The sequence below is a fragment of the Tursiops truncatus genome, chromosome 14 (assembly GCF_011762595.2).
Source record: "Tursiops truncatus isolate mTurTru1 chromosome 14, mTurTru1.mat.Y, whole genome shotgun sequence".
Classification (NCBI taxonomy): domain Eukaryota; kingdom Metazoa; phylum Chordata; class Mammalia; order Artiodactyla; family Delphinidae; genus Tursiops; species Tursiops truncatus.
The window spans coordinates 57,593,916-57,614,003 of NC_047047.1; the positions used below are offsets into that span (position 1 = coordinate 57,593,916).

The 20,088-nt window shown below is 39.1% G+C and overlaps 1 protein-coding gene across 1 annotated transcript in view; it reads left to right on the forward strand.

Annotated features, from left to right (window-relative positions):
- Positions 1–754: 754 nt before the first annotated feature.
- The window catches only part of CDKL4 (cyclin dependent kinase like 4), a 56,365-nt gene continuing 37,031 nt past the window's right edge, over positions 755–20,088 (forward strand). Inside the window, exon 1 of the mRNA XM_019942542.3 lies at positions 755–1,455. The gene's annotated coding sequence lies outside the window, so the exon portion shown is untranslated. The remainder of the gene's footprint in view (positions 1,456–20,088) is intronic.

The following is a 20,088-nucleotide window of genomic DNA, read 5'->3' on the forward strand; positions in this document are numbered from 1 at the left end:
TCCCACATGCTGCGTGGTGCGGTCAAAAAAAGAAAGAAAGAAAAAAAAAACAGCCGTTGGGTTTGTACCTAAGGTTATGGTGATCTCTTGTATCCTTACTGAGAAAGTTACCTAAATAGCATGATGAGGGCAAAAATGATAGAGAAATAAGTTGATGTTAAGTTTACCTGGGAGTATGTTTGGTCTTGAAGGAGGTAAAGGTTTGTGTTTTTGTTTTTATCTCTGTTTTTTGTTTCTAAAGATGGGCAGAGATTAGAACATATTTCTAAGCAAATGAAGGAAATGGAAAATGGAAGATAGATGACAAAAAGGGAGAAGCGTTACCTCTGAGGGAAGAAGGGAAGTATCGACATCCTAAATCTGGGCATGATGGAGAGCATTTTACTGATGCTAAACAAAGTGTGTATGAGCTCGTTAACAACAGAGATAGTGTTTCCAAGTTCCTCTTGGAAACAAGAAGGGTAGACTGGCAAAAATTATCTATTCCATTGTTAATACCTATACCTCCATATAGCATTCGTCACATTACTTGTTTGCTTGACTTGATTCCCCACTGGGTGGCAAACATGTCTCTCACTCTGAATCAGCCCCACGTTAACTAGTACGATGCTTGCTGAATTATGAAAATGGCAGCAGTGGACCACAGGTAATACATAAAACTGCTTGTTACCAAAAAGCCTACAGAAGTCTGCTGGAAAGCTATTTGGACACCGAGGCGGAACCGAAGAGTAAAGATTAATAATAAGAGGATCTGGCTACCCGAAGGTCTCTGCCCAGGCAGGAAAACGAACTTCTGTAACTTCAACGTTTATATTTGCTTAATTTTAGTGCTCCCGAGGACTTGGATAGGAACAGGACTTGGTATAATCACAGTGTTATGGAAAAGTGGTTAAAACGTTTCCCGAGTGCCTCCTTCAGGGCAGCTTAAAAGGGTTCTCGGGGGCTTCCCCGGTGGCGCAGTGGTTGAGAGTCCGCCTGCCGATGCAGGGTACACGTGTTCGTGCCCCGGTCCGGGAGGATCCCACATGCCGCGGAGCGGCTGGGCCCGTGAGCCATGGCCGCTGAGCCTGCGCGTCCCGAGCCTGTGCTCCGCAACGGGAGAGGCCACGACAGTGAAAGGCCCGCGTACCGAACAAAAAAAAAAGAAAAAGAAAAAAGGGTTCTCGGAGGAGAAACTGCTGCTGCGTTCACACTCTGCCGTTAAGGGCTTGCCCAAAAGTGACCCACCGAGATGCTGAAACCAGGCCGCGGGCTTCCCCTGCGGCGGGCGCCGGGGAAACCGGCTCCGGAAGCCGCCCTACCCCGAGCGGCCTGAGCGTCCGGTTGCCAGGGAGACGCCGCGGCGGTGGCGCACGGGAGTCGCTGCGCCGGGGGGCGCTTCCTGCGCACTGCGTCGCGCGCTGGAGTCGGGCTGAAGGGGCTGCTCGAGACTGTCGCCGTCGCCTTGTCCTCGCCGTAAGTGCGGCGGCCGGCGGGCGGGGTCCGGCTGTGAGGAGGGTCGGCGCCGGGGGTGATGGAGAGAGAAGTGGAGTCTGGATGGAGGCTTCCAGAGAAGGGAAAGTTCCCTGAGAGAAGGGGAGCGGGGCAGCCTTGCAGTTCGGCGGCCTCTGGAGGGACAGGCAGGGGTTGGGGGGGGAGGGGCTAGAGGTGACAGTGACTCCCGCGGGCCGCACGACCCACCCGATGCGGGCCCCTGGGGAGCGGAGCGGCTGCGCTTTGGGAGACCCCTGGTGTGGCCGAGAAGCTGCACTGTCATTAAATGTAGAGTCAAGACTAGTTTAGAGGCCTGGAAATCAAGTGGCTTATGCCAGACGTCCAGATCCGTTATGTGTTCACATGAAATGTGAGGCTTTTAAACAAAATTAGTTTCTTGGATTATGTAAATTATATGGGCTTTGATTTTCTGGGGATGCTTTTAGTTAATCCTATTGTACTATCACTAGGACAAGTTTATAAACACGTGTGTGTACTTTTGAAATTCTGCGATTCAGTATTATGTTTATAAAACAGATGCAGAATGGTTTTATAGCCCACTTTCCTGGTCAATTTTATTAAATATAATTGCATGTTTGGTTGTGCTGGAAACAATAATAACAACATAGCAGACTGACTTGTAGCCTGTAGAATCTGTAACTGGTCTGGCCTGGTCTTGAAAAGGTCTCCTTACCGCCCCCCCTCATTCCTAACGCCACTATTTACACAAGTTTCCTCTAAACTTTTAGATTAGGAAATTAATGTGTTTTTTCACCCCATTTCCTCTCCGTTTCTTAATTTTGTTTTTTTTCTCTCAGCGTGTTCTTTAAAGGCTGGCTAGAGCCCTCATGACCTGCTTTTGTGATACAATTGTGGAAAATAATCTGCCTTCAAGTGTTTTCTCGGTTTCTATGTGCATCCTTTTGCAAATCCTCAAGACTAAGGAAGTTAAATAGAAAATTTTCAAAGAATTTAATAATCCACTCAATTATCTATTTTATCTATCTTCCTATATTCACCAATCGGCCCAAGTCTATACCTGCTTTTGCCTTTGTACACAGAACTTCGTTAACTTAATACTCAAATATTTGGTAACTTCTGAAGTCAGGAAGCCCTGCAGCCAAGAGGTACATAGGTTCAGACTGAAGGTGACTAATGATTAGGAAAAATATTTTCTTTTTTTTTTTTTTTTAACATTTTCATCTATTCCCTGCAAGTAGCTATCTCACTGTTTCATCTTGATTTCCTGACCAGATACTATTTTAACAATCAAAATGTATTACTGCCTTTGCTTAAAGAAGAAAGACATATTTAGTGGAAAGCTTAGAGAATAAAATTATGGTAGGATTACAACAGACAGGTTGAGCACCTACTATGTGCCAGACAGTGGGCAAACAAGGCACATCAGGTGTAATAAATAATGTGTAAAAAAGGAGTCGGGGAACTTAACTCAGTATGTGTGGAGAGAAAGAGCTTGCCTTTGGGGATTGGGGAGGGCTAAGCAGAAAAAACACTTGACTTGAACTGCAAAAGATCAAGAGGATTTTGAGGTCAAACCTTCCAAGCAGCGGTTGGTGTACATAGAGACTTAGAGACTTGAAAGTGTTTGGGGAAGAATCTGAGAAGCACTGAGGGAAAGGTCCATTGGGACTAGGGTGGAAAGGACTGTAAATATCATACTACAGTTTGAACTTTATTCTGTGGCAGTAGAGGCCATAGCCATTTTTGAGGAAGGACGATTATACTGATGACTGAGAAAGATGTTTTTGTTTTAATTGAAATATGCTGAAAAAAAAGTGATTTGAGGGGCCTCCCTGGTGGCGCAGTGGTTGAGAGTCCGCCTGCCGATGCAGGGGACATGGGTTCGTGCCCCGGTCCGGGAAGATCCCACATGCCGCAGAGCGGCTGGGCCCGTGAGCCATGGCCGCTGAGCCTGCGCGTCCGGAGCCTGCGCGTCCGGAGCCTGTGCTCCGCAACGGGAGAGGCCACAACAGTGAGAGGCCCGCGTACCGCAAAAAAAAAAAAAGTGATTCGAAACTTTAGTCCCACTATAGGTTTTTAAAATAGCTCTCTTTTGATATAATAATTTCAAAACTGCAAGCATAGTACAATTAACTCCCATACATTTACATTCATTAATTGTTTACATTTTGCTCGTTTCCTTTCTATCTCTCTCTGGGTATATATATATACACACATATATATGCATATTAATTTTTCTCTACTGTTTGAGGGTAAGTTGCAGACATCATGTCCCTTTATCCTTAAATAGTTCAGTGTATATTTCCTAAGAACTAGGACACTTACATAACCACAGTAAAGATTACCAAAATCAGGAAATTTGACATCTGATCCACAGTCAATATTTAGGTTTTGCCAGTTATCCCAGTATGCTTCTTTATAGCTCTTTTTTTCCCCATTCCAGGATCAAACCCCAGATCCACATTACATTGCATCTTCACATCTCTTCAGTACTGTTCAGTCTGGAACAGTACTTTGACATTTGTCTTTCATTTGTTAAGAACACAGACCAGTTATTTGTAGAGTGGTCCTCGATTTGGCTTTGTCTACTGTTTCCTCATAATTATATTCAGGTTTTGCATTTTTGGCAGAAATATCACAGAGGAGATCCTGTCCTCAGTGGCTCATTTGACTCTTCTAGAAATTGCATGTAAATGGAATCACATAATATGTGTTTTTTTTGTGTGTGTGATTTTTCTCAGATAGCATTATATATATATATATATATTTTTTTTAATGTTTATCACATTATAGCATGTATCAGTACTTGGTTCCTTTCTATTATTTTTTAATTTTTATTGGAGTGTAATTGATTTACAATGTTGTGTTAGTTTCTTTGTTCCTTTCTATTGCTGAATAGTATTTCATTGAATGGATAGTCATTCATCAGTTGATGGACATTGGTTTGCTTTCAGTTTGGGGCTCTTATGAATAATGATACTATAAATATTTTGGGAATTCCCTAGCAGTTCAGTGTTTAGGACTCAGCACTTTCACTTTTGGGGCCCGGGTTCAATCCCTGGTAGAACTAAGATCCCGCAAGCCACCGGGCCAAAAAATATATATATTGATATATATTTGCAAACATGTCTTTGTGCAGACATATTTTTTAATTTTTCCTAGATAGATACCGAACAGTAGAATTGCTGTTTACATTTAACATTTTTTTTACATCTTTATTGGAGTATAATTGCTTTACAATGGTGTGTTAGTTTCTGCTCTATAACAAAGTGAATCAGTTATACATATACATATGTTCCCATATCTCCTCCCTCTTCCGTCTCCCGCCCTCCCACCCTCCCTATCCCTCCCATCCAGGTGGTCACAAAGCACTGAGCTGATCTCCCTGTGCTATGCGGCTGCTTCCCACTAGCTATCTGTTTTTCGTTTGGTAGTGTATATATGTCCATGCCTCTCTCTCGCTTTGTCACAGCTTACCCTTCCTCCTCCCCATATCCTCAAGTCCATTCTCTAGTAGGTCTGTGTCTTTATTCCCATCTTACCCCTAGGTTCTTCATGACATTTTTTTTTCTTATATTCCATATATATGTGTTAGCATACGGTATTTGTCTTTCTCTTTCTGACTTACTTCACTCTGTGTGACAGACTCTAGGTCCATCCACCTCACTACAAATAACGCAATTTCATTTCTTTTTATGGCTGAGTAATATTTCATTGTATATATGTGCCACATCTTCTTTATCCATTCATCCGATGATGGGCACTTAGGTTGTTTCCATCTCTGGGCTATTGTAAATAGAGCTGCAATAAACATTTTGGTACATGACTCTTTTTGAATTCTGGTTTTCTCAGGGTATATGCCCAGTAGTGGGATTGCTGGGTCATATGGTAGTTCTATTTGTAGTTTTTTAAGGAACCTCCATACTGTTCTCCATAGTAGCTATACCAATTCACATTCCCACCAGCAGTGCAAAAGTGTTCCCTTTTCTCCACACCCTCTCCAGCATTTATTGTTTCTAGATTTTTTGATGATGGCCATTCTGACCGGTGTGAGATGATATCTCATTGTAGTTTTGATTTGCATTTCTCTAATGATTAATGATGTTGCGCATTCTTTCATGTGTTTGTTGGCAATCTGTATATCTTCTTTGGAGAAATGTCTATTTAGATCTGCCCATTTTTGGATTGGATTGTTTGTTTTTTTGTTATTGAGCTGCACGAGCTGCTTATAAATTTTGGAGATTAATCCTTTGTCAGTTGCTTCATTTACAAATATTTTCTCCCATTCTGAGGGTTGTCTTTTGGTCTTGTTTATGGTTTCCTTTGCTGTGCTAAAGCTTTGAAGTTTCGTTAGGTCCCATTTGTTTATTTTTGTTTTTATTTCCATTTCTCTAGGAGGTGGGTCAAAAAGGATCTTGCTGTGATTTATGTCATAGAGTGTTCTTCCTATGTTTTCCTCTAAGAGTTTGATAGTGTCTGGCCTTACATTTAGGTCTTTAATCCATTTTGAGCTTATTTTTGTGTATGGTGTTAGGGAGTGATCTAATCTCATACTTTTACATGTAGCTGTCCAGTTTTCCCAACACCACTTATTGAAGAGGCTGTCCTTTCTCCAGTGTACATTCCTGCCTCCTTTATCAAAGATAAGGTGACCATATGTGCGTGGGTTTATCTCTGGGCTTTCTATGCTGTTCCATTGATCTATATTTCTGTTTTTGTGCCAGTACCATACTGTCTTCATTACTGTAGCTTTGTAGTATGTTCTGAAGTCAGGGAGCCTGATTCCTCCAGCTCCGTTTTTTGTTCTCAAGATTGCTTTGGCTATTCGGGTTCTTTTGTGTTTCCATACAAATTGTGAAATTTTTGTTCTACTTCTGTGAAAAATCCCATTAGTAGTTTGATAGGGATTGATTTGAATCTGTAGATTGCTTTGAATAGTACAGTCATTTTCACAATGTTGATTCTTCCAATCCAAGAACGTGGTACATCTCTCCATCTATTTGTATCATCTTTAATTTCTTTCATCAGTGTCTTATAATTTTCTGCATACAGGTCTTTTGTCTCCTTAGGTAGGTTTATTCCTAGATATTTTATTCTTTTTGTTGCAGTGGTAAATGGGAGTGTTTTCTTGATTTCACTTTCAGATTTTTCATCATTAGTGTATAGGAATGCCAGAGATTTCTGTGCATTAATTTTGTATCCTGCTACTTTACCAAATTCATTGATTAGCTCTAGTAGTTTTCTGGTAGCATCTTTAGGATTCTCTATGTATATATCATGTCATCTGCAAAGAGTGACAGCTTTACTTCTTCTTTTCCGATTTGGATTCCTTTTACTTCCTTTTCTTCTCTGATTGCTGTGGCTAAAACTTCCAAAACTATGTTGAATAAGAGTGGTGAGAGTGGGCAGCCTTGTCTTGTTCCTGATATTAGTGGAAATACTTTCAGTTTTTCACCGTTGAGGATGATGTTGGCTGTGGGTTTGTCATATATGGCCTTTATTATGTTGAGGAAAGTTCCCTCTATGCCTACTTTCTGCAGGGTTTTTATCATCAATGGGTGTTGAATTTTGTCAAAAGCTTTCTCTGCATCTATTGAGATGATCATATGGTTTTTATCCTTCAATTTGTTAATGTGGTGTATCACGTTGATGGATTTGCGTATATTGAAGAATCCTTGCATTCCTGGAATAAACCCCACTTGATCATGGTGCATGATCCTTTTAATGTGCTGTTGGATTCTGTTTGCTAGTATTTTGTTGAGGATTTTTGCATCTATGTTCATCAGTGATATTGGCCTGTAGTTTTCTTTCTTTGTGACATCCTTGTCTGGTTTTGGTATCAGGGTGATGGTGGCCTCATAGAATGAGTTTGGGAGTGTTCCTCCTACTATATTTTGGAAGAGTTTGAGAAGGATAGGTGTTAGCTCTTCTCTAAATGTTTGATAGAATTCGCCTGTGAAGCCATCTGGTCCTGGGCTTTTGTTTGTTGGAAGATTTTTAATCACAGTTTCAATTTCAGTGCTTGTGTTTGGTCTGTTCATATTTTCTATTTCTTCCTGATTCAGTCTTGGCAAGTTGTGCATTTCTAAGAATTTGTCCATTTCTTCCAGGTTGTCCATTTTATTGGCATAGAGTTGCTTGTAGTAATCTCTCATGATCTTTTGTATTTCTGCAGTGTCAGTTGTTACTTCTCCTTTTTCATTTCTAATTCTATTGATTTGAGTCTTCTTCCTTTTTTTTTTTATGAGTCTGGCTAATGGTTTATCAATTTTGTTTATCTTCTCAAAGAACCAGCTTTTAGTTTTATTGATCTTTGCTATCGTTTCCTTCATTGCTTTTTTCATTTATTTCTGATCTGATCTTTATGATTTCTTTCCTTCTGCTAACTTTGGGGTTTTTTTGTTCTTCTTTCTCTAATTGCTTTAGGTGCAAGGTTAGGTTGTTTATTCGAGATGGTTCCTGTTTCTTAAGATAGGATTGTATTGCTATAAACTTCCCTCTTAGAACTGCTTTTGCTGCATCCTATAGGTTTCGGGTCATCATGTCTCCATTGTCATTTGTTTCTAGGTATTTTTTGATTTCCACTTTGATTTCTTCAGTGATAACTTCATTATTAAGTAGTGTATTGTTTAGCCTCCATGTGTTTGTATTTTTTCCAAATCTTTTCCTGTAATTGATATCTAGTCTCATAGCATTGTGGTCAGAAAAGATACTTGATACAATTTCAATTTTCTTAAATTTACCAAGGCTTGATTTGTGACGCAAGATATGATCTATCCTGGAGAATGTTCCATGAGCACTTGAGAAAAATGTGTATTCTGTTGTTTTTGGATGGAATGTCCTATAAATATCAAGTAAGTGCATCTTGTTTAATGTATCATTTAAAGCTTGTGTTTCCTTATTTATTTTCATTTTGGCTGATCTGTCCATTGGTGAAAGTGGGGTGTTAAAGTCCCCTACTATGAATGTGTTACTGTCGATTTCCCCTTTTATGGCTGTTAGTATTTGCCTTATGTATTGAGGTGCTCCTATGTTGGGTGCATAAATATTTACAATTGTTATATCTTCTTCTTGGATCGATCCCTTGATCATTATGTAGTGTCCTTTTTTGTCTCTTCTAATAGTTTTTATTTTAAAGTCTATTTTGTCTGATATGAGAATTGCTACTCCAGCTTTCTTTTGGTTTCCATGCATGGAATATCTTTTTCCATCCCCTTACTTTTAGTCTGTATGTGTCTCTAGGTCTGAAGTGGGTCTCTTGTAGACAGCATATATATGGGTCTTGTTTTTGTATCCATTCAGCCAGTCTGTGTCTTTTGGTTGGAGCATTTAATCCATTTACATATAAGGTAATTATCGATATTTGTGTTCCTATTCCCATTTTCTTAACTGTTTTGGGTTTGTTATTGTAGGTCTTTTCCTTCTCTTGTGTTTCTTGCCTAGAGAAGTTCCTTTAGCATTTGTTGTAAAGTTGGTTTGGTGGTGCTGAACTCTCTCTAAGCTTTTGCTTGTCTGTAAAGGTTTTAATTTCTCCATCAAATCTGAATGAGATCCTTGCTGGGTAGAGTAATCTTGGTTGTAGGTTTTTCTCCTTCATCACTTTAAATATGTCCTGCCAGTCCCTTCTGGCTTGCAGAGTTTCTGCTGAAAGATCAGCTGTTAACCTTATGGGAATTCCCTTGTGTGTTGTTTGTTGTTTTTCCCTTGCTGCTTTTAATATGTTTTCTTTGTATTTAATTTTTGACAGTTTGATTAATATGTGTCTTGGCGTGTTTCTCCTTGGATTTATCCTGTATGGGACTCTCTGTGCTTCCTGGACTTGATTAACTATTTCCTTTCCCATATTAGGGAAGTTTTCAACTATAATCTCTTCAAATATTTTCTCAGTTCCTTTCTTTTTCTCTTCTTCTTCTGGAACCCCTATAATTCGAATGCTGGTGCATTTAATGTTGTCCCAGAGGTCTCTGAGACTGTCCTCAGTTCTTTTCATTCTTTTTTCTTTATTCTACTCTGCAGTAGTTATTTCCACTATTTTATCTTCCAGGTCGCTTATCCATTCTTCTGCCTCAGTTATTCTGCTATTGATCCCATCTAGAGTGTTTTTAATTTCATTTATTGTGTTGTTCATCCTTGCTTGTTTCATCTTTAGTTCTTCTAGGTCCTTGTTAAATGTTTATTGCATTTTCTCTATTCTGTTTCCAAGATTTTGGATCATCTTTACTATCACTATTCTGAATTCTTTTTCAGGTAGACTGCCTATTTCATCTTCATTTGTTGGGTCTGGTGGGTTTTTATCTTGCTCCTTCATCTTCTGTGTGTTTTTCTGTCTTCTCATTTTGCTTATCTTACTGCGTTTGGGGTCTCCTTTTTGCAGGCTGCAAGTTCGTAGTTCCAGTTGTTTTTGGTGTCTGTCCCCAGTGGCTAAAGTTGGTTCAGTGGGTTGTGTAGGCTTCCTGGTGGAGGGGACTAGTGCCTGTGTTCTGGTGGATGAGGCTGGATCTTGTCTTTCTGGTGGGCAGGTCCACGTCTGGTGGTGTGTTTTGGGGTGTCTGTGACCTTACTATGATTTTAGGCAGCCTCTCTGCTAATGGGTGGGGTTGTGTTCCAGTCTTGCTAGTTGTTTGGCATAGGGTGTCCAGCACTGTAGCTTGCAGGTCTTAGAGTGAAGCTGGGTACTGGTGTTGAGATGGAGATCTCTGGGAGATTTTCGCCGTTTGATATTATGTGGAGCTGGAAGAAAGAAAGAAAGAGAGAAAGAGAGAGAGGGAGAGAGAGATAGGGAGAGAGACAGAGACAGAGACAGAGAGACAGAGAGAGAGAGAGAGATAGAAAGAGAGAAAGAAAATAAAGTAAGATAAAATAAAGTTACTAGAATAAAAAATAATTATTAAGAAAAAAAAATTTTTAAGTAAAAAAAACGGACAGATAGAACCCTAGGACAAATGGTGAAAGCAAAGCTATAGAGACAAAATCACACAGAAGCATACACATACACACTCACAAAAAGAGGAAAAGGGGGAAAAATCCTAAATCTTGCTCTCAAAGTCCACCTCCTCAATTTGGGATGATTCGTTGTCTACTCATGTATTCCACAGTTGCAGGGTACATCTAGTTGATTGTTGAGCTTTAATCCGCTGCTTCTGAGGCTGCTGGGAGAGATTTCCCTTTCTCTTCTTTGTTCGCACAGCTCCCAGGGCTCAGCTTTGGATCTGGCCCCGCCTCTGCGTGTAGGTCACCAGAGGGCATCTGTTCTTCGCTCAGACAGGACGGGGTTAAAGGAGCAGCTGACTCGGGGGCTCTGGCTCAGTCAGGCTGGGGGCAGGGAGAGGTGCAGATGCGGGGCGAGCCTGCAGCGGCAGAGGCCGGCGGGACGTTGCACCAGCCTGCGGCGCACCATGTGTTCTCCCGGGCAAGTTGTCCCTGGATCCCAGGACCCTGGCAGTGGCGGGCTGCACAGGCTCCCTGGAAGTGAGGTGTGGATAGTGACCTTTGCTCGCACACAGGCTTCTTGGTGGCGGCAGCAGCAGCCTTAGCGTCTCATGCCCGTCTCTGGGGTCCACGCTGTTAGCCGCGGTTCGCGCCCGTCTCTGGAGCTCCTTTAAGCAGTGCTCTTAATCCCCTCTCCTCGCGCACCAGGAAACAAAGAGGCAAGAAAAACTCTCTTGCCTCTTCGGCAGATCCAGACTTTTCCCTGGACTCCCTCCCGGCTAGCCGTGGTGCACTAACCCCCTGCAGGCTGTGTTCACGCCACCAACCCCAGTCCTCTCCCTGCGCTCCAACCGAAGCCCGAGCCTCAGCTCCCAGCCCCGCCCACCCTGGCGGGTGAGCAGACAAGCCTCTTGGGCTGGTGAGTGGCGGTCGGCACTGATCCTCTGTGCGGGAATCTCTCCGCTTTGTTCTCCGCACGCCTGTTGCTGTGCTCTCCTCTGCGGCTCTGAAGCTTCCCCCCTCCGCCACCCGCAGTCTCCGCCCGTGAAGGGGCTTCCTAGTGTGTGGAAACCTTTCCTCCTTCACAGCTCCCTCCCACTGGTGCAGGTCCCGTCCCTATCCTTTTGTCTCTTTATTCTTTTTTCTTTCGCCCTACCCAGGTACGTGGGGAGTTTCTTGCCTTTTGGGAGGTCTGAGGTCTTCTGGCAGCGTTCAGTAGGTGTTCTATAGGAGCAGTTCCACGTGTAGATGTATTTCTGGTGTATCTGTGGGGAGGAAGGTGATCTCCGCATCTTACTCTTCCTCCATCTTCCCCCTCTCCTACATTTAACTTTTAAGACATTGCCAAATTGTTTTGCAATGGGACTGGGCCATTTTACATTCCCACCATTAATATAAGAGTCCCAATTTGTACATATCCTTTATCAATACTTGATATTGTCAGTTTTGTGGATTTTTGCCATTCTAGTAGGTATGTAGTGGTTTCTTATTGTGGTTTTACTTATTTATTTATTTACTGGCCATGCCACATGGCCTGTGGGATTTTAGTTCCCCAACCAGGGATCGAAACTGCACCCCCTGCAGTGGAAGCTCAGAGTCTTAACCACTGGACCGCCAGGGAAGTCCCATTACTGTAGTTTTAATTTATATTTTCCTTGGCTAATAGCATCCTTTCATGTGCTTGTTAGACATTTGTGCATCTTCTTTGCTGAAATGTTTATTCAAATCTTTTGCCCATTTTTAAATTGGATTGTTTGACTTCCTACTGAGTTGTATGAGTGCTTTATGTGTTCTGGATACAAATCTTTTATCAGATATATGATTTGCTAATATGTTTTATTCCATATGTGGCTTGTCTTCATTCTCTTAGTGGAATTTTTTTTTTTGTTTGAAAAGCAAAAGATTTTAATTTTGATGAATTCTGCTTTATCAGTTTTTTCCTTTATGGATCATGCTTTTGTTGTCATATCTTATATAACTTTGCTTAATGAGATTACAAAGATTTTTTCCCATGTTTTTTCCTAGAAGTTGTATAGTTTTAGCTCTTACATTTTGGTCTGTGATCCATCTTGAGTTAATTTTGGTATATTGTGTGAAGTAGCTATCTAAGATTTTTGGTTTTTATTTTTGTTTTGATTATCCCAATTGTCCTAACATTTTTTGATGAAAAAAAATATTCTTTCCTCATTGAACTGCCTTGGCATCTTTGTCAAAATCAATTGATCATTGATCAAAGTGTTTATTTCTTGACTCTGTTTTGTTCCATTGATGTATATGTCTATCCTTAAGCCAATACCATACTCTTGATTTACCATAACTTTATAATAAATTCATTTCGGTGGCTTCTCTAGTTACGGAGCATGTGCTCTAGGCACGCAGGCTTCAGTAGCTGTGGCACGCAGGCTTGGTAGTTGTGGCACACGGGCTTAGTTTCTCTGCGGCATGTGGGACCTTCCCAGACCAGGGATCGAACTCATGTCCCCTGCATTGGCAGGTGGATTCTTAACCACTGCACCACCTAGGAAGTCCCTATAATAAAATTTGAAGTCAGGTAATGTACGTCTTCCAAGTTTGTTCTTATCCCAAGTTGTTTTGGCTCTTCTGGGTCCCATGTATTTTCATATAAATCTTAGATTAATCTTGTTGATTTTTACCCAAAAAGAAGCCTATTTTTTATATAGGGATTGAATTTACTCTATAGATGAATTTATGGAGAACTGACACCTTATTGAGTTTTCCAATCCATGACCATGGCATTTCTCTCCTTTTATTTAGATCTAATGCAATTACTCTCAGCGAGGTTTTAATTTTCAGTGGACAGGTCTTGTACTTCACTTGTTAAATTTATCTGTAAATATTTTATTCTTTTGATGTTATTGTGAGTGGAATTGTTTTCTTAATTTTATTTTCAAATTGTTTGTTGCCAGTATAAAAATGTAATTTTTTATTGTATACTGATATTATATCCTAGTACATTGCAAATTGGTTCATAAGTTATAGTAGCTTTTGGTAGATTCAGTAGGATTTTTTATATACAGTAGCATGCCATTTCCAAATAATGGCAGTTTTTCTTTCCATTTCCAATCTATATACTTTTAATTTCTTTTACTTGACTTACTGCACTGGTGAGAACTTTCAAAACTGTGTTAAATAGAATTGGTGAAAGCTGACATCTTTTTCCTCAGTCTTAGGGGGAAAGCATTCAGTTTTTCACCATTAAGCATGATGTTAACTGTAGGTTTTTCACAGATGCCCTGTAGGAAGTTCCCTTCTCCTACAGTTTGTTGAGATTTTTATTGTGAATGGTTGTTGGGTTTTTGTCATATCTACTGAGATGATCATGTCCTTTGTCTTTTATTCTATTAATATGGTGTTTTACATTATTGATTTTCAGATATTAACCATTCTTACATTCCTGAGATAAATCCCTCATAGTCATGGCATATATCCATGTTATATGTTTCTACTAATTATTTTGTTGAGGATTCTTGTGTCTATGAGAATAATGATCTGTAGTTTTCTTGTGATTTCTTTTTCTGACTTTGTGTCAGGGTAATATTGGCCTTATAGAAGCAGTTGGGAAATGGTCCCTCTTCTATTTTTTAGAACAGTTTGTGAAGGATTGGTATTAATTCTTCTTTGAATGTTTGGTAGAATTTATCTATGAGGCCATCTGAGCCTGGGATTTTCTTTGTGGGTAGATTTTTAATTACCAATTCAGTTTCTTTATTTTTTATGGGTGTAATCAGATTTTCTATTTTTCCTTGAGTTACTTTGGTATTTTGTGTCTTTTTAGGCATTTGTTCAATCAAGTTGTGTACTGTGGTTGCATAAAGTTGTTCATAATATTCTCTGTTAATCTTTTTATCTTCTGTAGCGTGGTTCTGATTTTAGTAATTTTTCTTTCTTTTTTCTTAGTCTATCTAGATAAAGGTCCATTAATTTTGTTGATCTTTTTACAGAACTAAATTCTTGTTTTATTGATTTTTTGCTATTGTTTTTCTGATGAAGAGTCAGTCAGTAAGCATATTGCTGTTCCCTTGTATGTAAATGATTCTCTCACTGTTTCTGAGATATTCTCTTTGTCTTTGGTTTTCAGCAGTTTGATTATGATGTATCTAGGTACGGATCTCTTTGTGTTTATCCTATTTGGGGATTTATTAAGTTTTTGAATCTGTAATTAGTGTTTTCCATTAAATTTAAAAAGGTTTTGGCCATGATTTCTTCAAATATATTTTTCTGCCGCTTTCTTTCACTCCTCTCTTTCTGAGAATCTCATTACTATTGACTTTTATTTAAATTTTATTTATTTTATTTTTGGCTGCATTGGGTCTTCATTGCTGCATGCGGGCTTTCTCTAGTTGCGGCATGCGGGGACTACTCTTCGTTGCAGTGCGCAGACTTCTCATTGTTGTGGCTTCTCTTGTTGCGGAGCATGGGCTCTAGGCGTGTGGGCTTCAGTAGTTGTGACTCACAGGCTCTAGAGCACAGGCTCAGTAGTTGTGGTGCACAGGCTTAGTTGCTCCACGGCATGTAGGATCCTCCTGGACCAGGGGTCAAACCCGTGTCCCCTGCATTGGCAGGCGGATTCTTAACCATTGTGCCACCAGGGAAGTCCCTCATTACTATCGAGTTTTGTCCCACAGATCTCTGAGGCTCTGCTCATCTTCAGTCTTTTATCTCTCCTTCATATTGGTCATTTTCTGTTAATCTATTTTCAGATTTACTGATTCTGTCTTCTGCCATCTCAAATCTGCTGTTGAATCCATCTGTTGAATTTTTCATTTCCATTGTATTTTTTGACTCTAAAATTTCCATTTGGTTCTTTTTTATACGTTTCATTCTTCTGTTGAGATCCCCTATTTATTAAGTCATTGTTGTCATATTTTCCTTTAATTATTTAAATCATAATTTGTGTAAATTATTTGATCATATTTATAATAGCTACTTTTGAAGTCTTTGTCAACAAAATCCAACACCTGGATCCCCTCAGAATTCATTTTTATTGACTCTTTTTCTGAGTATTGGTCACACTTTCCTTTTTCTTAGCGTGTCTCATAATTATTTTTTATTGAAAACTAGACATTTTGGATAAATATTATACAGAAATTCTGGATTCTGATTTTGCTCCCCTGAGGATTTTTTTTTTTAAATGGGTTGATTTTTGTTTCTGCAAACTGCCTGTATTGCAGAATCTATCTCCTCCCAAGTGTATGGCTGCTAATGTTTCTGTTCAGTTTTTTATTTTTTTAGCCTGGCTTTCTAGAAGTCACCACTGTCTGCATAGCTTAGTGGTCACCAATAATTTTGACAGTGGTGGTACTCAAACACCTCCAGCCATAAGTCTTTCATCTCTTCTAATGGATCAGCGTGTGGGTTGGAGAGTGCATTCAGAATTCAGTCATCCTCAAACCTGCCCAGCTTTAACTTTTCTCAAAGCTTTCTCAGGTCTTCCCTGTGTATGCCCAGAGTTTCCCAGTTAGCCAGAGATGTGTGGAAAGTTAATCTAGCCCTTCTATGGTTCTTTCATTTTCAGGATCTTCCCATAAATTTCTGGCTATTCTACACCTCACCCCAACTAGAACCACATTTTCAGGCTTGAAAAACTGGTTTCTTTCCCATTTGATTCATACTGAGTATTTAAGCATTTCACTGACATTGTTGTCACAGGTTTTCAGCATCTGAGCCATATCAAACACATCCCCTCAGGAGAGAGGCTGCTGGCTCATGGCCAGTCCACACTGGTAATACTACTACACTCACTGAGCCAAGGTAGAGGGGTAGATGACGGATGGCAGCAGCCTCAGGCAAGAAGCCACTGACTCCCCCTGTTCTTAAGTGGGGTTCTAGCAGCTTATCATAAATAAATACTTCTCCATTTGCTATTGCTTTTGCTCGATTTCCAGATCCTTAAAATTGTTGCTTTTGTTTTTTGGAGAGTTTTGCTTGGTCTTATACGTGTGTTTTAGGAAGAAGATTTGCCAGTCTCTTTACCCCACCATAGTCAAAGTCTGACCCCTTGTGCTTTTTTGTGGGATTTTTTTTTTTAAGTAACTTTATTTCCTATACTGAAACCAGTCTAAATTCTCAATCCCTAATTGGGCAAATTTTGGTAACCTCTATATTTCTAGGAAATTATCCATTTCATTCCAAGTTTTCAAATTCATTTGCATAGATGCCTGCAAAATAGTCTCACGATTTTTTAAAAGTTCTTCTGTTTTGATGGTTATTCCCTCTTGTCATTTCTTATTTGCATATTGTTGTTGTTTCTCCTTTTTTCCTTCATTAAGTTAGTTAATGATTTGTCTATTTTAAATTTTTCAAGGAAGCAGGATTTGGGTTTATTAATTAGATCTACTATTTTTTGTATTCTCTGCTTTATTAATTTCTGTTTCAATTTATTGTTTCCTTTCTTGTGCTTTATTTTGGTTTATTTTGTGTAGTTCCTTTTCTATATTTTTAAATTTTGAACTTAATTTGTTAATTTTTAGTCTTTTATTCTATATGTTCGTTTTGATCTCTGGTTTTTCTTCTCCTTCCTGCTTTATGTCAGGGTACCTCAGCCATGTCATTATTGACATTTTGGATCAGATAATTCTGTATCATGGGGGTCTGTCCTGTGCCTTGAGGAATGTTTAGCAGCGTTCCTGGCCTCTATGTACTCATAACAATCAGAATGTCTCCAGATGCTGAAAAATTCCCCTGGAGGCCAAAACCACTAGTTGAGAACCACTACTTTAAATGTGTCTCATTGATTTTGATATGTTATATTTTCTTTATCATTTTTTAAAATTTTATTAGTTTAGTTTGTGGTTCCCTCTTTACTCAAGAGGTGTTTAATAGAAGGCTTTTTAGTTTCTAGGTAGAGGATCTTTTTTTATTTATGTTTTTAAATTTTGTTCCAATTTCTAGTTTGATATTTTATGATCAGAATGTTATTTATAATATTTCTATTTTTTGAAACTTCCTGATGCTTTCTTTGTGACCTAATGTATAATCAGTTTTTGTGACTATTCCATGTGTGCTTGAGAAGAAGGTATATTCCAGATTATCAGAATGTAGAATTCAATGTATTTTTCTCCTAAAGATTTACTTTACTGGTTACATTGTTTAGGTCTTCTACATAGTTAAATATTTTTGTTCACTTGCCTTGTCTTTTACTGGGTGATGTGTTTAAGTCTCTCATTATTAATTTGTTTCTATACATTTCCTTGCATGTCCTACAGTTTCTGCTTTATAACAGTAATTGCTGTTATTGGGGGCTATTATATCTACATTGTGAATTTTTGCTCTTAGCATTAAAAACTGCCCCCTTTTGTCATATTTAATACTTTCTTAGCTTTAATTTTACTTTGTCTGACACCAGGAGCACAAACTCCTTTCTTATTGTTTCCATTTGTCCTGTATACCTTTGCCTGTCTTTTTATTTTTAACCTTTCTGAATCACTTTATTTTAGGTGTGTCTCCTGCATACACCTTGCTTTGTGAGCCAAATTGAAAATCTTTCTCATTTAATAAATGACTGAAGCCCATTCATATTTATTGATACAACTTATTGTGGTCCCTATTCTGCTGTATTGTTTTATGTTATAATTATTATGTACAGAATGTTAAATTTCCTGTGTTTCTTTATGTGTTATGTTGGATTTTTATTTTTTTAATTTCTTTTAGTATTTAGGAAAGTTTGTATTTTTAAGTAGTTACCTTTAGACTAATACGTTTTGTTTTGGTTTTTTTTTGGCTGTGCCGTGTGGCTTGTAGGATCTTAGTTCCCCAACCAGGGATTGAACCCAGACCATAGCAGTGAAAGCGCTAAGTCCTAACCACCGGACCCCAGGGAATTCCCTAGACTAATACTTTTTTTTAAATGCTCTTAGTCCTTGTTTTCTTATTTAACCTTTTATTCTCTGGTTTGTCTTTTTTTTTTTAATGGTATTTTTTTATTCCCACTTATTCAGTTATCAGTGAACTTATTCTGTTTTCCTTTTTCTCCATTCTTCCAACATATTTTTAGTTGCATTACTTGCTACATTATCAAAACTTATAACATCTATAAGTTGTTTTCCTTATGTATTATTCTTCCACTTGTGTACCTACCTTTGTTTTAGTCTTTAATTGAATACATTAAGTGTTCACTATAAATCCTTTTGCTGAAGTTTTCCCAATCAACTCTTGGTTGGGTGAAAGTTATCCTCATAGATTTTTTAAGAAGGGCTCATGAATATAATATTCCTGGAATTCTTGCATGTTTTAAACTCTTTACCTATAACCTTGATACTTGAAGGACAGGTTGGCCGAGTTAAAATCCTTTGTTTTCACTTTATTCCCTTGAATTTCTTCAAAATGCTGCTGCATTTTCACTTTGCATTGTATGTTGCTCTTGATAAGTTTGATGTCACTCTAATTCTCTTACACTGAAGTTATTTAGTCTTTATGTCTGGAGGCTATGAGAATATTTTCTTTATCTTAATAGTTTTATTCAAACATATCTCTGAGTTGATTGTTCTGGATCAGTTTAGCCAACTACCTGATAGGCCTTTCAATGTGTACATTCAGATCTTAGTTCCAGAAATTTTTCTTGGTTTATAGTTTCAAATATTGGTTCTGTTCCATTGTTTTGTTTTCTTTTTTAAGGAGCTCTAGTTATACCTTTGTTGTGTCTTTTTTTTGGCGCGTCTTCCATTTCAACCACTTTGTCTCTAAACTCTCTTCCTTCTTTCCCCTTCCTTTTTTTCTCTTAACTGCTATTCTGCCTTTCTTTAATTCCCATATTAAATTTTTATTTCTATTCTCCTGTTGGCATCTTGTTATTTAGTCTCTATTTCTGAGATTATTTTCCTTTCTTTTGCATTTCTTTCCTGAGTTCAATCAACTATCATTTTATTTTTTCATCAACATTTGGTCTTATTATTTGAGTTTCCAATTTATTTTATTTATTTATTTATTTTTTATTTGCAGTACACGGGCCTCTCACTATTGTGGCCTCTCCCGTTGCGGAGCACAGGCTCCAGACGCGCAGGCTCAGCGGCCATGGTTCACGGGCCCAGCCGCTCCGTGGCATGTGGGATCTTCCTGGACCGGGGCACGAACCCGTGTCCCCTGCATCGGCAGGTGGACTCTCAACCACTGCGCCACCAGGGAAGCCCCCAATTTATTATTAAATTTAATTTTATTTTACATATTTTGGCCACACCGCGCAGCATGTGGGATCTTAGTTCCCCAACCAGGGATTGAACCCACGCCCTGTGCATTGGCAGCGTGGCATCTTAACCACTGGACCACCAGGGAAGTCCCTGAGTTTCCAATTTAAAGTGGCTCTTCCTGTCTCCAAATGATTGTTAGAGGATATTTAAATCAGATATTGTGTTAGTTTTCTTATGCTTCATGGTTAGGTTTCTTTGGAATGATTTTTTTTGGCCATGCTGTGCAGCTTGCAGGATCTCACTTCCCTGACCAGATTGCACCAGGGCCGCAGCAGTGAAAGCTCTGCAATCCTAACCACTGGACTGCCAAGGAAATCCCTCAACCTATTTTTTTACTCCCTTATCAATCACTATTCCAGGGAACTCCCTGGAATGATTTTTGTCAGCTGAGATATTTAATTCTCATTTCCATCCTGTTCTAATAATAGTTTTGTATGGAGATTGCTTTCCTCTGTTTTATTTCTTGGGCAGGTTTTGGCTTGCAGTAATTGACAGCCATCCT